This window comes from Temnothorax nylanderi, unplaced genomic scaffold (assembly GCF_030848795.1).
Source record: "Temnothorax nylanderi isolate EJ_2023f unplaced genomic scaffold, tnyl_v1.0 TNYL_tig0018_pilon, whole genome shotgun sequence".
NCBI classification, from domain to species: domain Eukaryota; kingdom Metazoa; phylum Arthropoda; class Insecta; order Hymenoptera; family Formicidae; genus Temnothorax; species Temnothorax nylanderi.
This window is the reverse complement of record NW_027249080.1, coordinates 953,498-973,880: the sequence shown is the minus strand read 5'-3', so window position 1 is coordinate 973,880 and position 20,383 is coordinate 953,498. Positions and strand designations below refer to the sequence as shown.

The window sequence follows — 20,383 nt, the reverse complement described above, 5'->3', positions numbered from 1 at the left end:
GTGGAACGCGTGTTACATCCGTTTTCATGACTGTCTACAGTACCTTTCCGTTTCATCCTAGTGAAATTCAAATTTCAAAAATACACGCATTTATTAAATATTAAAATATGAGTATTAACAAAGAGATAATATGCACATATAACATATAATACATACATATATGTGTGATTTAAACTATCTTGATAAAGGTTCTTTTAGATTGAGTTGTAATAACTTTCAAAAAATGATAAATATTTATTATTATTTAGATACTGTCAAACTCATTTAGTTGATTTGATAAACTGTCGATATCAATTCCCTTTGTGCTCTAATTTCTAAGATCGTGTTTATAGCAATTGCTCCGCGAGAATGTAGGTGTAATAATTTTATGCCTTGGCCCGCAACGTCGCTTGTCGACGTACGATCGGTTTTATGATGCGTTTGATTATAATCCCGGTTAATTTTACGATGCAGGTGGTCTAACTGGACTATCGTATCTTCTGGTTTATAGTAATTAGATTTATTCAATGTTTTGCGATATGATCGAATTAACCGTTAATTAATTTTTAATTCGCCTTGATGCGTGACGTATCGGTTAAAGCGCGATTGTTCAAATTATAAATTATTAATGTGCGCTAATATATTAATGATAATTTGTTTTGCAGAAAATATACACATTTTTCAATCGGATTAAATATATCCATTTATTATATATTTTTTTAGTATTCTTTACTATTCTGGTCAGATTAATTTGATAAGAACAAATTGAGACAAATTATACATAAGAAATATAATTTTAGATTTACTCATACGGAGTAGGAAATCATGTTTCTATGTAATTATTACATAATTACATTGTTCAATGAATTAACACATTTATCAAAGTTTATTATCAGTTAACTATATTTATATTTAGATATATTAATAATAATATATGAATATTGGACATAAATACAGTACGGATAATACAGCATGAATTATACTACAATACAATTATGTTCTATTAATATAAATAATATATAACTTTATATTTTACTGCACACATCACGCACATATTAATATAATTCTATGAATATTATAACATATTATTTTTTAATATGCTTTTATTCTTTATTTATACAAATGAAATATTCGCTTTGGAGCATTCTCGCGTTTGTCGCAAGCCTAGTGGAAAAAAGCCTAAATCGTCCTAATTTCAAATTTAAATTATTGCCTCTCGTTTTATAAGCAAAGGATTCAAATTGAAAGTACTTTTCGGGCGTGAAGTCGTGACAGGCACTGTGTGCGTGCGTACTTCTTTTCACTGCAATGCCATGACAACGAGTGACCCGAGAGTGACGGAATTGTTCGCACTTTATTCCCCATTCCATTATTCGCGGATCGTGGAAATCTCATGCATCACAAAAGAACGACCGACCAATGAATTTACCTTGCGTCCGCCTACGTATTACTAATTCATCATCCTTCGATGTGTTCCATTCCTCTCTTTCTCTCTCATTCGAAATTGCAAAAGTCTTAAATACGTGCATTTGAAACACGATCGAATGTCGAAATTAAAAGCGAGAGAATTCCATTAACTGAAGTAATAATTATTCCAAATGGCACACGGTTTTGTGAAATAAAACACGGGGTGAGCACACACAAGACGTACGAAAATTGTTGGCGTAATTACGACTATGAAAACACGGAAAACACGGAATATAAAGTTATTTTATGTATCGATTTATTGAATTTAATTGTTGGATACGCTCGTAAGATTTAATTTAGTTATTTTAGTTATTTCGTATTGTTATCGTTAATGTCCAGTCTTTGTCTCGTTACTCGATGCATGTGATTTGATTCATTTCCATAGCATTCACTTTGCTTTCCGCATCTGCCATATTTTATTATCGACTTTGTCAAGCACTTTCATTTATTCGCTCATCGATTTCACGTCCGTCGTATGATGTCTCGTTCGAGAAGCGCGGAATAAGCGGAAGTGATTCCGACGAGATAGATGACAGAAACTTCGGACTCGCCGTGAGTTTCGATTATTCGCCACTGTAAATTTGTGAATGCATGACGCGAACAACACGCAACCGATTCACGCTTCTCAACGCTTTATCAAGAAATGCCTTTACTCTAGCACTCTAGCTGACTACGATTTCACGTGCGTGTCGCATGGCGGCTTTAATCTCTTCTTGCATGACACGTGTATACCGGTATGCTCACACTTTCACGCATCGCTCATCGCTGTTTCCTTCTTCGCAAACCTAATAAGTAACTAATATGTCAACCGAACAAAGTACTTAAAATGAATAAAATATACATGATTAAATATTTGACAAAAGGGTTACGCAAAGCTTTTGGGGAAGAAAATCATCCATTTAGCTAGGTTCAAAATTCTTTAGACGTAACGAACGCGAAGCCAGACAGCGCTCGGTCGAATTAAAAAATCGCGCGAGTAGAATAAGAATGTTTATGTAAATTTGCTTAAAAGCGGCCGCAATTAGCCGCCTCTCGGCATTGCAGTCATGCCTCCCAATTAATAAGCCGCCACGTCGCTTGCGACGCGTCGCCTTCGACCGCTCGTCGGTTTTATATTAGTTGTAGCGATAGAGCCATTTGCGCGACTAACGACGTAGTTATGTGTTCGTTGTGTTTCAATCCGTTATTGCGCCGTCGTTTGATTAATATAAAGGACGCAATCGATGAAAGCGACTGCCGCGGGGTCGCGCCGTATAGCAGTGCAATTAAACGTATTCCAAGAGCTTCCGTGTAAAGAATACAATAATTCTCTGCGAAAGATATAGTTGTAAAAAATATAGTCGCGTGTTTCAATCCGTTATTGCAACGCTGTTTGATTAATACAGAAGATACACTCGACGAAAGCGAGCCAGCTGATGAATTGCGTGTAACAGCAGAGCAATTACCGTTTGAAGAAGAGGTGTAAAAAGGTTATGGGATACTAATCGTTTCAAAATAGTACCGATCGTTGAATCTCGCGAGACATTGTGATTGCGATAAAGTAACATACAATTGCTTCGTTTAATCGCGACCGCGTAAAGAAATTTCAACGCGAAATAAAGCGAGAAAATGTGCACGTATATCTGCGGACATACGCAAATGTATCTATAAAAGCTTTCACGCGCTATGCGCTGCGTGTTGTTCCCGTGAATACGCCGTTACGCCGAGTGCAACTGCCGTGCAATTAAAAAGAATCTATTCCCTGAAAATGGTGAGCGTATCGAAAGATAACGAACAGCTACGGACTAACGGTTACGCGCTAACAATAACATTGTAACGATGGACGTTGCGCAATATATGTATATGTTAACGATAGCGCACGTTGCGCGACGCGATTATTTGCGGCTTAGGTTTATATCGTTAATTATCGTTTTTTTTTATCGTCGCGCGAACTTACTTATATATCGCATTGCGATTATATAAACGACTCGTTTTCTATGATGAAATAATACTAACACGTTTAAAAATCGTTAATTTAAACTTTATAAAGTCACCAACTTTATAATTCACGGATACATTTTATTTTCTTTTGTTTTGCGAAAATAGGTTTTTAAAGTATCGTTAATTGCATGTATCAGCAAGTTCAAAATTGAGATGGCATATTTGTATTGTGTTACTCTGCATGCTCGTAATAGCCAATCGTAACGATGTCGCGCGAGTTATGTATGAAAAAATCGCAAGCGCGAACGATCAGTGCATTTTTACTGCTACTTTTCGTCGGTAAATTGAATTACACGTCGCGAATAATGCCGTGGAATTTAAACGAATTTCAATACCCCGCAAAGCGAAAATAGCGTGGATTATACGCCGGGCGATGTCAACCTTTGTACTTTACATCATCATACCGCCGCAAAATTACGAACGTTATCGTGATTAACGGAGCGCATTTGTTGGACTGAGACCCCACACACATCATGTTAACCCTTTAAAATTAATCCGTGCGACAGATTTCACATCAATTCCCCTGTAACGCTATATTTATATAACCCGTTCCGCTATTATCATCGAAACGTTACTAGTTGAGCCAAAGCAGATATCGTCATACGTAACGGTAATTAATATCGAGTTATATGAAGTTCATATTGAAACGTTTAGTTGTGATAGCGGAACTCGCGCTGTATTTCACGGAATGTATGAAAAGATTAAACTGAGCGTTACACGAACGGCAGATTTGATTTATCCAAGATGCCATAAACTAACATAACGTCTTTCTTTTTATTGATTCATGCTTTGCGCCTGTTTGCAAAATTTGATCTACTCAGCGGCCGTTAAAACCTGGACGTCGACGACAGCTGTCGATAATCGCCGCTTCTCGTTATGCTGAGAGTTCCCTAGGGCCTGGTAGGTTTCCGTTTCGTCCTCTTTTGCCATCAGTGTCTGACATTCATGTCGACATTGATACCCGTTAAAAATTACGCGACACTTCTTTCGTCAAAGTTATTTCGCTCATTTTATTAGACGGTTTATCTTTGACAATTTTTAGTCATATATTATCGCAAGATATACCTAATCACGCGAAAATATTGACGAAAAATTCGTATACAAAATTTATTAAAGTCTATAATCGATTAATTTTTTTATATATGCTTCAAGTAATTACATGTTGGCACTTTTTCTCGCTAGATTTTTAAAAATCACAACGCTCAATCCTTTCTAATTAAGTACGCTAATTGAAACAGTGACATAGGAATCAAGCTTTCTCTTGTAGAATGACAGTTATTTAAGAGATTAAAAACTGTTGTCTTATTTTTATTTTATATGCAGACTTTAGATAGTTCTATTCTATTTCGTTTTCTTGAAGATCCATCATGTAGATTATGGATTATAGTATTATACCGGTAGTTTGTAAGCAGATCCGATATGCGAATATTTTCCTCCGTCGTCGCGAGCCAAAGAATGCGATAGCACATAGGACTGAACGAGAGAAACCAAATCTCCTGGGGTCCATAGAAAAGCGAAGAGCGTCGGTTGTCACGCCTCAGCGAGGTCAGGGTCGCCTTTTCATCGCCGATAAAGTTGCATGAACGCTGTCTCCTTTTCCCCTCGATTTCGTATCTCGAGCGATCCGTTTAAAATTTTAAGGCCCGGCAGCAGGAAGGGACTGAAATGAAACTTCCGTTTTAGCGCTGCCAAGCCGACCGACGAAATCGAAACTCTGGGAGGACGATTTGTGCGATTGGATGGCCAATTGCGAATTTTTTATAGGTTACCGAAAGAAATATGAGAGTTAACAAGAAATTCCGTTAAATAGAATATCAGCTTATATACTTAATGAAAAAGAAAGATGTAGAAAATTTGATTTAATCTAAAGCCGGGAAAATAAGAATATTTTACATGACTGATAACAAGCGATGTATTTAATTTAAAGTTTCGTTATATATATATATATATCTTGAATAATAACAGGAATAATTTTATATCGGTTACTCCGTTGGAATCGCATATCTTTAAATATTGCTCGAAGTATTGTACGGCTTCTACAGCTTCGAAATTCTCCATTGACAATTAATCAGCGATTTTGATTGAAACGGCAATCTCAAGTTTGTAAATTTGTTTGTAAACTTCATTTGAAATTCAAGTTAATATATCTTGGAAATTGTATAAATGTTGCATCGTCGTGTCGCCTCGTGTCGCGGAGTCGAAATTTTCTCCAGTTTACTCGCTTTTGATAACTATGTACCGTCACAGAACTACGGTGGGTGGTTTGCGAGCGAGCGAGCGAACGAGAGAGAGAGAGTAGAGCATCGCGAGGCGGTTTTCAGCTCGTTGGGCGCCTTTGTGCTCCGAGGTCAAGAGAACAGTGCAGGCAAGATTATCTTCCTCCCCCATTTCTCGTCTCCACTTCGCCGCTGTGTACAGCAGCCTGGCTGAAAACGACTCCGCTGTTCTTCAGTCATCGTTTCCACAGATTCCCATCGCGGCTTCCTCTTCCCGCCCTCTGCTCTTTCCTAGTCGCCATCGAGTCGCGGATTTATCCTACAATGTGCCGTATCTTCTTAGACTCATTATCACGTTCCCCCCTTTCGACGAATATCATTTGCTGTTTCTTTGCTCCCATGTACCTCTATTGACTGCTGTTCGTTCTCGCACTTGCGTTCCATCGTCATACGCGTTCACAGTTATCCATCCATCGTACTTGCATTCGCATCCACATAGCCATTCTCGTTCTTCCATTCCTCGCGTCTCTTTCAGGTTTACTCTTCATCTTCTATTCTTATTCTTTCACCCTTGGCCCCTCTCCCACGGCGCGATTTATGAAAGTGGGCGATATGGGGTAAGCTCCACGGTTATTTGCCTCCGGAGACTTATAATGGCCGCTTTACTGCTCTCGTGAATAAGTACTTCCTACTAAATAACATCCGCGGGAAAAGAGACGGCACGATGCTCGCGGTCCATTACACGCCGCGCAGTTCGCTGTTAGAGCTCGAGTTAGACGCGAAACCGCACGAGGAGCGAGATGTGGTTTGACCTTCTTGTCAGGAAGGCTGCATTTTTGCGGATAGTTAATAGACAGACAAGAGGCGTAAATGCAATTGGTGGCGAATCGGTGGAGTAATTACGGACGATGCCATCATATTTGACTGACCTCTTCCGCAAATTTTGCCGGTTGTAATAATGAAACTTCACGTGACATACAGTTTATTTGGATATGTAAAAAAATATACTGGCTGTATTTTTTTAACACTGGAACATTATAATTATTTAAGTTATTTATCATTAATGCATCGTGTATATTGATAATATATAATTTAAACGTAGCTCGGAATATTTCCCTGCCACTCAATTTGCGCGGTGCAAGAATATACAAACTATTAATTTATATGGAATTTAAGCTTCAGCGGTTAGCTCTGTTGCAACCATATCTCTTTAAAAATTTGATAAGTTGCAACAGAGAGAAGAGGGACATAGAGGGACATAGAGGAACATAGAGGAACATAGAACACGGAAAGTGCTACAGAACTCTGTTTCGATCTGCATATTTGACGCATAATTCGTACGTACAACGAGATCCATATTGCCGAAAGGACTACGTGTCCAAGTCAGCGACATTTCACTGACGAGATCAGACGGTCTGCGGCTGGTACTAGGAAAACCCAATTTGCGATTCCTCCGTAATACTGCGAGGATTGTCTTCCTCTTTCTCGGCCATGTAACAATCGTCTCCTCGATCTTGGAGAGTTTCGATGCAAGTTGCGCGCCATATTGCGAAGTTATGGAATACGAGGTTACGAACGGCGAAGTGACATCATCTATCACGTACTAGGATGCAATTATTCCGACCGAGATTAACCCAAGAGGAAGGAAGGGTCGTTGCGCGCTCGGAGGAGCACTATCGTCGTTTTGTAACCGCGCATCTTCCCGATGAAAGATGGACGTCGATGATATAGAAATGTTGAATAATATTAATGTTGTCCTAAAAGCATCGAAATTTATAATTAAAGAAAGGAATGAGTCCTACTTATTATCGTCATAGAACTATAAATATAACATAAAATTTATTTCAAAAACAATTTCTTTTATCAACTAATTTAATTTTTAAAATGCTTACCATAAAGACGCGAACATTTTCTATATTTTTCTAATAAATCACTCGCGCTTTAAATAGGACTGTAAATTTTACTGACCTAAATGGTAATTTTATTGACAGCCTCGAGCGATTCGAAAAAGCTTCGTAATAACAAAACTAATAATAAATTTTTTTAACTAATCGTCAATTTATTATATTAGTGACCGTTGAAAATAAATGTGTAGAAATCACATTTGGTTATGGCGTCAGGTGGCAATTCACATTATGTGGCAAGGAAATTAACCGGAGTAAGTGTCGTGTGTAAGCGGGATAATACCTTCAACGAACATTTCGCGCTGCGGGAGGACTTATGGCAGCAAAAAACTGGACATTATTCTGAGTTAAAGGCCGACGGAAAAACTGATTGCTCGTTTCAGCCCGATATCTTCGTCGTTCCATAACGATCTTCGTGCACGGCTTTTTGCAGGAATATCGTTTTGTACCGATAAATCTGCATTATACCGTCCCGATCTAGCTGGCGTAGTGGGAGATGGCGGAGCCTGAGTCGCCGGAGTCGTTAAGCTTTCTAGCATCGTACGTGTGAGCTTAAAAGTGTTATAAAAACGGCGTTATTTGATCGATCGTGGGGCATTATTTATCATTACCGTGAATGCACAATGTCAGTAATCTGATGTAAGCTGAGATATCTGGGCTGTCTCATGGTTCAACGTAATCGATTAAACATCGTTACGCATATCGACGCATATCGACTGAAGATCTACCACACTTTTATCAATATGCGTTTATGAACAAAATTTACGAATAATTCCATTTTTGCATAATTCCAGAAAAAGTTGCTTTAACGGATGTACAGTAAAATTAAATGAAAAATAGCTGAATTTCTCATAAGTTACATAAATAACTCCATAATATTATTTAAGGCGATTCTCCTAATTTTGATGACAAAGTGTTTAGTCTCTCTCTCTTTAAATAATTGATAACGCGCGTGCAACGAATTTGCAGTTTATACATCCGGAAACTGCGGATAATTCTTACTGACATTCGGAAATAAAATTTCGAGCGTCAGCTAACGACTTTCATCTTCCGCAAGCGGCAATGCGAAAAGTTGATAAAATCTACGGACTCGTCTGTCATGTCGTATTCTGGTTATGATGATCGAGGATATCCCTGCTCCCAGCACCTTCCTTAACGCTGATAATATTTCAACGCTGGGTCAGGTGGTGAATATGGTGGTGTCGGGAGAGGGCAAAGGTTAGAAGAAATTACGAGAACTGTCGATAGTCATTGCCCGGAAAGCTGCCAACGAATCGGCCGAGATTAATCGTCGAGCGACGTGAAGTAAAATTTCGCTGCAGTTACATAAACATAAGCGAATAAATAAAATAAAACATATTTATCGAAGATAGAGAGTATGGTGATATTTTGTTACGGATTGTAGAAGCTGAAACGTTGTACTTCTTTTTTTATAGAAACCTTATCTATCTAATAGCGATAATATATCGAACGATCTTTGGTTACAGCGTAAAAATATCTACATAGTTTTTAATAAGTTTTATTTGTTTTTATATTCATGTATATTGTTAAATACGAAAGAGAGAAAGAGAAAGAGAAAAAAGTAATCTCTATACGTAGTGTCGAGATTATAAAGATTAATTTTTATGTAGCATAGAGATTTTTAATTCACTGTATTCGAATAATTGTGCGTTGTCTCGCTTTTTGGCTGGAAAGAAGGTAGATATCAACTGTTATTTGAAATGTAAAGCCGCAGCAATCCCATGAGATAGATTTTAATTAATGTAATGGGATGCTGAAGAATTGTCTTATAGATGATGAAAAGATGTCCTCGCGATATGCATAAAGAGGTAGACTCGATCGAATAAAGTTTTTATTATAATTAAAACTGCATATATATGTGAAAAATATTAATAAATTAATAGCAAAATTTTTACAGAAATGTTCTGATAGCATTAACGTCCCTTGAAGTTGTTTTAGTTTAAATTTAATATTTTATTTGTGCAAATTGACGATTTGATAGCTCTTAACTGATTTCTCGAATAATTATTACACGTTAAAAATTTAATTAAATGAAAAATCAATTAATTTTTATTGACGAGAGAAAATTATGCCAAATATGGAATCGTATAATTTAGTACAGAATATGATTCGAGGAGATTGAGTCTTTTTAACGAACGACGACGATGCGTCCGGTTGATTTTCGTTGAATTTCGCCATAAATAATGCATCATTCGTCGGACCGTTTGGTCGGTCAGAAATATGGCGGGCATAAAAGTGATGTAAGACCGAGGAGAAACGGCTCGTTCGATCGGCGGGTGGTAGCTCGATGCTTCCTAGGTTGCGTATGGAATTTCTGGGATGGGAGGCTCTTCCTTCCTTCCTTAGAAGGGTTCCTTCTTCGTCGGAGAATTTAACTCACGAGCGGCAACCGATACGGATCGACGGCTATGATCGTTACGCCAGGCGGGAGAAGGAATTCGAAGGAGCACAGTAATTTTTCAAAGGCGCCAGCCTACGGGCGAAATCCTCAAAATATAGATTATTTTGCACAAGGGCTATATGGGTAGCTCTGGAAAAGAGTATCTTGATCAACGATGCGCATTTTGACGAAGTTTAATGGTTAAACGATCCTTTCGACGTTGATAGATATTTCTATTGTGCTTATTAGAAATGTAGCTTGTTAGAAATAATATTTCCTAAAAACGTTGAAGGATAACATTATTTTTGTAAAGATCGAACATTAATCCAGAAATGATTTTAATAATAGAATTTTTCAGTAGTATATATATTTTCTTCTCTTTTGAGTAAAATATTGGAAACATGCTCGACTATGCTGCATTATGCGCGAGAAAAGTATTTAACTATTACAAATACCTGTCATTGGCGAATTACATGGAGAAATTACTTTGCTTCATACCGAGACAGCATCTGCAAGCGTACCACACAATTTTTGTTGCCCCCGTAGTGGCGATGGAGTCGAAAATAAATTGCTTTTACCGTCGGCAAATTTAGTTCCCAGCGGCGACCGATGCGGATCGATGCCCATGATCGTTACACTTGTCGGGACCCTTCGGAAATGTAGTAATTTTTCGCAAAGGGGAGAAAGCTGCAGCCAACTATCGGGTAAGCCTTCCGAGGCCATTTTTTATGTTCCATCTGGAACGAGCCAGAAAATGAATAGCCCGAAAATATGTTTTCTTTAAAAATAACGGTTTTTTTTAATTCGGCCGAAGCAGTTTGTGTTCCAGTTTGTATTATCTTGCGAGATAATACGTTACATCGCGATATAACACGGAAAGTATCGACATTACCGGCTTTTAAGAGCGACCTTGGGCAGTTTCATGCTGCACTCTTCCGCGTTGATTTAAGACTTTAAGATACCGATTTAAGATTAGGAAGTCACTTAATGCAACTACGCGTAAAAAATAATATTGCAATATCTATCGATGAATCTTGCTAAATGTCACAATCCATTACTTCACGCTCCGTTTGACACGTTGACATCTACTACATTGCCCTCGATATTCCGATATTCTCGTGTCGCCGACGTGTGATATTCATGGTAGAGTACCTGCGAACAATAGTCCACACCAACAAGATATTACGTATTAAACTGCTGTTTGCCTATCGATTACTCGTGCTAATCCAATGATTATCTGTACCTTTAATTATTTACAGTATCATTGCACGATGATACGATGAAAAATATATCACCCGTCGCGACATAATGTTCTGCTATCTGGTAGTTGACAGTTACAATAGCGTACTGCATACACATTGCACGATATCGATCGGGCAGTGTGATCCGAACAAAATCCGGGATGGAGATTTTTCCCGCATGATTGATTACATCATTGTTGAGTCACTATTAATCGCGAAACGATCGAGATAGTATACAAATGCGTTTTAACAAACTTGCCACGTAAATTCTGAAACTCAATTACCGCATCATCGTCAATGTAACCTGCGGTTTAACGGATTAAATTGTCGCTACAGCCGCGATGATACACGAGGCCAATTGACGTCGGTTTGATGTAATATTCGGAAGTGTCAAAAAATGTCCACGAAATTTTCATTTAATCTTTTATTCGCATATCAAAAAATTTTGATATGACTAATGAGAATAAAGATAGATAGAGTTTTTTAACGTGATAGAAAGCGTTAACAAATATCAGACACAAACATATATTTTACTTCTAGAGAGAGAGAGATATTTTACTTTCCAGAGAGAGAAAGAAAAAACGTAAAGAGGTTTGTTATATTCGAAATATTCGTTAAAATTGGTATTATTTATATAAATAAATATTATGCGACTACTGGTGTTTTAGAAATAAATTATATATTATTAGCCACAATAAAAATTATATATGATTGTTATCGTATTTACCAAGTTGTATCGAGTGGACCATATAGGATGATACACAAGATGAAAGAAAGAGACGGAAAGCGGGAAGAGAGGCAACAGCCTCTGATTAAATAAACGTCTCATTCTGTTCGAAGCATAAAGGCAAACTTAAAAGAAGCACTCGATCGAAACGGCCCACAAAGAAGAATGAAGGGCTTAGAGGGTCTCGCATGCGTTTTTAATCGAATGATTTATTAATTACTCCGACGTAAACCGAGAATTTGAAGTCTGTACATGTCGCGAGAATAATTACGGATTCGCCGAGTGTACGGTTGAGAAACGTGATGTCGGACTTCCTTTGCGCTGCGCCGGAAGAAGTCTCGCAGGAAAGAAATTCGAAAACAACTTCTCGCTTCCTTTTCGCCATGGCAACGGAATATTTCGATTAAGTCTTTACGAGCATCGTAAACATTGGAAATGGTAGTATTTCCATCAAATCTAGAGAGACACGTCCGTATTTCGATGACGTACACATTTCGAGATGTCTGAGACTAGATGCAGTTTCAGTTTGAATGTAAATGTTTCGTAATGAGAAAGATACTTTTCATTAATGAAGTCTTTGGCACTGTTCTCGCATTAAGGATAGCGATGACAACGATTCTCTGGAGCTTACATTAGACTTATCTCGATGTGCGGCCAAGTCGAGAGATGCATATTCAGATATATTCAATTCAATTATTCATATCGTGATTCACCGCAGTATTGAAGGAAAGAAAATAATAGTTAATGCGACAATTAATCAATGAATTATACGCATCTTTGACATCTCTATGTCTTTGCACTTTTGTATTCCTTATCGCGCATATTGCATCTTATTGCATCTTATAATATCGCGCGTAATATTCTCCATGTGAGTATTCATGCGGAAAACACGCGGGGCATTTGTGATGGAAAGTCTCAGAAAGGAATTTGCAATGGTAGTCGTCATGCCGGATATAAATGCGGGGTACGCGAGCCATAGGTCAAAATCGATACCGGGCAGCGACATGTGTAATTTCGCTGCGGATATTCGACGGAAAAGCGATACCCATCTAACGTGATCCAAACTTTCGAGCGGCAATCGTTCGGGAAATCCCACCGCTGATTAGACCTATTCGATTCTAAATGAAACGGAGATCGGCCGACCTCTTGGACTATCGATGGTTCACAAGCATCCTTAATTCTGATTAAACGTAATCTTTGCCGGAAGTCGGTGCCGGCGCAATCCCGCGTTTTCCTCATTCCTGCAGCGAAAGCAGAGACGACGGGAAACTTTTTAGGATTCGCACAGGTCGGACATTCGCGAAATCGAACGGGACAATTCGAAGCACTATCGATCGCGACTAAAATCTCCGTCTGTCTTATTGCCTTCATTACAAAAATTTCCAATTCCTCCGCGCTACTCATGCTACTCTACGCGAATCGTGCGCTATTACGATTTTAATTAAGATTATCTCGAAAGCTTTTACACACAATATAAAATTCTGGTATTTATTATAATTTCTTTATGATTATGCATTAGAATATATCTTCATATAATCGCTTATTCATAGTGGATTTAATCTTTAATTATATCGTGTACGTGTTTAATTTAAATTTAAAAAATGGTATGTTATATTTTTATGAAACATTCGGGAATTATATAGTTTTATCCAGATATATCTAAAAGATGCATTTAATACGTCACCGGCTTTTTCACGTGCCGAACGATCCCATTCCATCGCCGCATCGCAATATTGTATCGGCAATCGAACAAATTGCTTCCTTCTATACAGCTGGTTTTCGAATTACGAAGACCATAAATATGATCGTACCTACGGGGAATTTGTTGGCAGAAATATCGGCTAGCTACGACCGCGACCATAATTTATCAGTATCGCGCCAGCAGAATTCAATCGCGAAATAAAACGCCACGTGAGACGACGACCGCCGGTTGACATTCCGTCCTGCTTCGCCTAGGTATTCATCTTGGAAATGAAGTCACACGCATCCCTATAAAAGCCGAGCGTCTTATATTGTTTTTCGGTAACGAGTGTACGTGATCCGGACTGATATTGAAAAACATTTCGTGACGGCGTAGCAGAATTGATTCGGATTTTTTAAATTTCTAAATTTTTGAATTTCTCGCTACAAATATTTATTGTATATTATTATAACATCTAATATTTGAATATTTGAAATATTTGAAACATTTGAACATACATAAAATGTTAGAATTTTTAACCTATTTTCCTTAGTGAAGATTATGTGTCCCAGACCTGACGTGCCACTCGTTAATAGCAGATTCCTGAGACCATTTTGAGACGAAAATCCTAATGCCAACGCTATAATAGTTTTTAAATGAGAAGTGTTTAAAGTTGATCAATCAAACGCATCAATTCTATTCTTGAAACTGATATAGATATATAGAAAATTCGCTTGAAAACACCTTCATTACTATGTAATGTGACATGACTGAGCGCGCGAATTTCGGACAATTTGATCGATCAACTTTAAACTTTTCTCATTTAAAAACTATTGTAGCCTCGGCATTTTAGTATTAGGATTTTCGTCTCAAAATGATCTCAGGAATCTGCTATTAACTGGTGATCTGGGACATCCTGTATATCTTATAACTCGGTTTTATTTTTTATTACAGTTTTATTAATGAATTTGGAATTGGAGCAAAAATATTGAGACATTAATAATTTTAACAACCTAATCCAATCTTCAGCAAAAATATCGATGTATTGATAGTTTATAATTATAAGCGATTGGAAAAGGAAAGGAATTCATTGAATGTCTCTTCAAAAGTACAAGACGCACGAGAATGTACACACAAGTTTACAGTATACAAGACAGTAGCGAACGTTCAGAACAGGATAAGTTTCCCAAAATTAATTTCAAAGAATTTATTATTAAATTGTGAATTATGGGACATTTTGTGTATATAGAAAAATCTAATAAACAAATACAAGATGTTACATTTATTTAAAAAAAATTAAATCATTAAATAGTTACGTTTCTCAGGTAGTTAAATTTCGAAATTGCATAATAGCGGTAACGTAAACATACGTATAATTTTCTACGTGTTGGCATCACATCGTTGGCATCCGGCATTCATATTCGCGCGCTTTGGAACGATACAACAGCCTTACATCATTACACGCTAATTATGTGCCTCGAAGATCTGTAATTTGCGGAGGAAAGCAGTCGCTTTGTGGCACGTATCGTTTAATCTCGCAATGCTTTTGATTCGCAAACGTTAACCGCTAGTGATTATCCTATTCTGAACGTTCGCTACTGTCTTGTATACTGTAAACTTGTGTGTGCATTCTCGTGCATCTTGTACTTTTGAAGAGACATTCAATTTAGAAAAGGATAAATGTATTTAGAAGAAGACTATCGTGAGAAACGTGGATATATAATCGGTTTCTGAGAGCATATTATTGTTAGTACTAATCTTAGTGCTAAGATTAGATTAGATTACCGTCGAATCAAATTCTTATTTTGACGGACTGTTTTGGAACATGTAAATATCTATTACTTTCACACGAATTAATATTAAGAATTCCGAGTAACGTTATATTATTAATGAGTATTTAAACAAGATTAAAATTTGATATTTTAATTTTAATTGAGATAAGCTCGTTCGTGATCCGACATATTACGATTTAATTTGAGAGTGGTATTGTAGCGGTTTTTCAACAAAATATTCCATAAGCCCGAACGCGCAAATTTATATTATTTTTTTATCCGATTAAGACTAAAATGCCCATCGCGCATCAACGAGAATACATCTGCATTCGCGGAAACTAACCAAGCAATTATCCAAGCACTTCTTAACTGCTGCGTCTGTTTTCGAGGACGATCTTAATCATGATGATTAAATAAAAGTACGAATACGTATTGTGCCATTGAGTTCCTTATCTTGATTTATCGATAAATATCATGCGGTTGTCAATAAATCGTTGCAACCGCGTTACTTCATCGAAACGAAGATGAAACGCGACCGTATAATGGTCTCAGACGGCAGTTTTACTTGTATGGCAACTAGAACGCGAAATGCATTTTACAATATATGTATTCTAAGAGATTGGTTTCCGCGGTTTCCCGAGAGATTGAAGCCTCGGAAGCCCGAGATGTCCCACGCGGATCTGTTCCTCACGACGCAAACTGCGTTTCCGCGGAATAATTCAGCGACTCGAGCTCCTTCTCTCGATACAGCGTCGCATACTCGCGGCTTAATTCCTGAGAGTGTAGAGAATGTCGACGTGGAATCCGAGCGCGCTTCTTATACCGCGAAAAGATCGTGACGCCGAGCGTTGAGCAATCGCTTGGTGGACGAGCCGAAGGTTCTGCTTTCGCGCAAAGGCCATCGAGAGTATGCCTCCGCTCCTTCTTCGCGGTTCACCTTCTCCTCCCTGGTTCACCTTCTCCTACTCCGCGGAATCCGCAGGTCGCAGGTGTTCGAGCCGGCTATCGGCACTGCTTGGCCGCCGTGCCGGTTTCAGTCACCGCCTGGTCGTCGCCAGGTTTAGCGGCTTTCTCCTGATACTTTGATGATTCTTTTTTTACCGTGGCATGTTCGCGCGATAGAAATCTCCGGTTGGCACCGGTAAGGTTTATCGGCTTTTATCATAACGGCGGTCAATAATTCGTCGGCGCCAAAGTGTCTTTGATAAGATTACGATGATATCACAGAGATTGTAACGCGGTTTTATGTAGTATTACTTTATTTGCTGGCTTAAAAAAAATTCCCAGGCGATAGAAAACATCAGCATGGTGTATTTTATTGGTGAAAGTGTGATGTAGATAATTCTGTTCTGTAGCTCAATATTAATGTGTATCTTTGTCAAACGCGTGAGATATAAGTGATTACGTATATCTGCTTTTATAAGTGCAACATTTATATGAAAACGGTAAGTTTTACGCTTATATTATAGTCCTGACCAATATTACCCGAAAACGAAAAAAGTTTGAATATTTCAGTATTTTATAAATGTAAAATATAGATACGAATTTTTATATGTTATAAATGCAAGAGCTGCATAGTCACGAAAAACATGAACAATACAATTTAATTATTTTAACCAAGTCGTAATTCTCAAATCATACTAATATACGTAGTACAGGAAAAATATAGTCACGTATTATGTAACAATTAATAAGATAAAATTGCCGTTAGTTTTACCGCTATTTGAGTGTGTAAATAGTAGCCTTGTTCATGTGAGGTTACTTTCACCGATTCGTGCGACGATATTTCATATTATTGTGCGACGAATGACGACTATTTCTTTGCTATTATCGTTGTAATGTAGTTATATAGCTTGTATAATTCAATTTTATCGTGACAGCTTAACTTTGGTTCGTTCGGCCACCTTCACATGGTTGCAAATTATCGTTATATTGGCCAGGTACACGAAACTCGGAGCGTGTTGGGCGAATCACGCGACAAAGGGGTATACGTTTTGAGAGAATCAATTTTTATTACCTTAAATAAGTCTCGGTCTCAACCAATCAGGAAGCAGACTGAAGTACTCTTATCACAATGAATCATCTATGTCGTAATCTATGTTAATTTGATCAACAACGACATATTTTACTTAAAACCGAATTATATAACTGAATTTTCGAAATATTTGTAAACTCATCAGTTCTTCAGTAATAATTGGTAGCGTATGCGGAAAATTGAGTAGACAAATTTCAGTTACAATAGAACGAGTGCATATTTCCGATAACAAGTACGACGATGGATGATGTCAAACTCATTATTGAGAATAATTTGAAGCGCGAATCATGTCATAACATATCGCAAAAATAACTAACGTGCCATGATTGCTGAATATCCATTATCAGAAACTGTTACGATTTTATATAAAGATATAATACATAATTATGCATATAATTCTAATATCACACAGAGGCGAATAAAATAATTACGTTATAAACCTTTATCTTTATCTGGTAATGTCTCCAAGTCAAATTAGTGTTAATATTTCGGTTTCGAAAATGTTATAACTAAATATTTTTAATTGAATTAATTATTTTCTTCGAACTTGGATCCTTTCGTTATCACGCTTCATATTTATGTGTACATGTCACATAATCTTATATTCTCGAAATAGTGGATTTATCATGAATGAGATTGTCAGCGTGTAAATTGTTTACGTGTACTATCTAATTAAATTCCAATATCAGAATAATCGATAAACTTGTTAGCTCTCTCTCTCACTCTCTTTGTCCATCTCGCTTCAACATCTCATAAAGAGGTTAGCGAACGGAGAATTAGCTTCGGCAAAGCCGAGGAATCCAAGCGGTCTTTACGTGTCTGCCCTTTCTATCTATCGCTACGCGGTTGCTTCCGGTAACGGGGTAACAGACCACGAAGAAACTGCGCGATGCGAAGCGGCGAAACGTCGAAGGAAGGAAGAGAAGGCGGAAGAATATCTCACTAGCCAAGTTCTATAGCAGTCAGTCGCGATGCCGATAGCTTATGACTACGTTACGCCTTTTAAGTCGCGCTAGTAGCAACGAGCGCGATCAACGTTCCGAAATACGAGCCTCGATGCGTTTTTATCTTATCCAGTTATTTGCTGCAACATTTATTCCTCATTTTCTCCGCAGGCCTCCTATTTCTATGAAAAATATTGTTTCAGCATGTCGATATCAGTTTAACAGTGAATCAATCGAACATTCTAACGTGATTAAAATACATTAACGTTAAAGAGTATCGTTATATTACATTTTATTCAATGAAAACATCATTTTTGTCATATATATCGTTCAATAAATTTTAAATATAAAGGTGTACTATGTATAAAATCGCGAAAAAAGATAAAATTGACATTAGTAAAATCATTATTAATGAATGATTATTGGGGTTTCAATAAACGTTTATTTTAATTTAAACTTTACATCCAATGCCGTGAATATTTTTCCGTCAAAGAGTATAGTTGTGCTACTTTACGCGGGATTAAAATATATTTGTACGCTCAGTGGTCATTCACTGGCGAGCGGTCATTCACATACCTTATCCCGTTCGTCAAATTCCATTCGCCGCTGTTCGGCACTCTGTGACGATCTGTAACGAATCCACTCGGATGGAATTTAAATTGAAGCGCTGCCATTGGCATCGCGATAAACTCGAGAAGCGAACTATGCGCGCGCGTAGAGATTCTTCAGCACACCTTTATTCGCACCAGCGCCAAAGTATGTAGCGAGTTATGTGCAGCGCGCATCGATTAAAATCAATCAGAATCTGTCGATGGTACGCGCGAAACGGATCGATGTTAATGCACATGTATCGCGTCGTTCGCGTTTCTGACCTTCGTGGAGTATTGTTTTCTCTATGGGCACGCGGATTTGCCGGATATCCGTTTCAACGACTGTGTTTCTCGTCGCGCGCCTGTCGCGAATCCACGCGACGACGCAGCGATAAATAAGCCGCTTATATGCGGTAATCTAATCCCGTAGTCGTGTCTCTCTCCTTCCGCGGTGCGGAATGCGCGTATTAACCGAAGCCGGGAAAGAGAAAGGAGCCGGAGACACGGAGATTCTCTTGGATAAGAGCATTGGCAAAATGATGTCGGCAACGGCGAGCCATGGTGAAAGAGGACAGACGTCAGCGCGCGGTAGAACCGGATATATATACTTCGTCGACTGATATGCCGGATTTGACTGATCGTGACGACGGCATTGCGTTTTGATTTCGTGCTGCAACTTGTTTGCGAACCCCGCGGGATTCGCGTTAAATCTCATTCGACGCTTTCGCCGTGCCGAATAGCTCTAAGCTATATAGTTCTAAAGCGTAACTTTGTAAAGCTCGTACTATTAATGCAGGAGTTAGGTAGTAGGAATTTGAGATACGGTCGACATTTAAGACATTTATAATTCAACCGATATTATATCGCATCTTGAGACCGGGAGAACAAATCAACGAACGACTCCTATTACCGTTTCTAAAAAAAAATCGCGTTTATCAACAGTATTTGCAAAGACAAGTCGTCTTCCGTTTTGGTTTTCATTTTCATTCATGTTGCTGCATCAGCGCAGAACGCAGATCACACGGGCTTAAGCTAAAGTTTCAATGATATGTCGCGCGTCGGCTGTTGATTCGTCTATCGTAAAGTCGCGGTCATCGCAGGCTACATCGTCGCGATCTGACCGCTTCCCGTTTACTGGATGCAATCTCTTAACCTTGCACTTCAGCCACCAACTTCCTAGCTGTGTATGATAGCTCGGTACGTGCGAGCGACATAGCGTCAGGTTCACTATTGCGCGCACAACGCGCGAGGCCGCCGTTTCATTACGGGTTTATTACACTGCCGAATTAGGTCAGGGCTTTACGAGATGAACTTTACATCGCGCGGCTGCACTGGCGGGTTGTATTGCAACTTTATGAGCATCCGTTTATCGGAAAGGACATCGTCCCGTCGATGACATCCGCTCTTTGTTGTGAAAATGCACGTTCGAAAATACTTTGTTTCTCT

At 38.2% G+C, this 20,383-nt stretch overlaps 1 protein-coding gene across 3 annotated transcripts in view; it reads left to right on the top strand.

Annotated features, from left to right (window-relative positions):
* Nucleotides 1-20,383, top strand: part of Pgant9 (polypeptide N-acetylgalactosaminyltransferase 9) — a 189,600-nt gene that overhangs the window by 43,818 nt on the left and 125,399 nt on the right. Inside the window, exon 1 of one of the 3 annotated variants that reach the window (XM_071699376.1) lies at nt 16,434-16,813. The exons of the other annotated variants lie outside the window; for them this stretch is intronic. The gene's annotated coding sequence lies outside the window, so the exon portion shown is untranslated. Of the gene's footprint in view, nt 1-16,433; nt 16,814-20,383 lie in introns of those variants that run through there. 3 annotated transcript variants of the gene reach the window in all.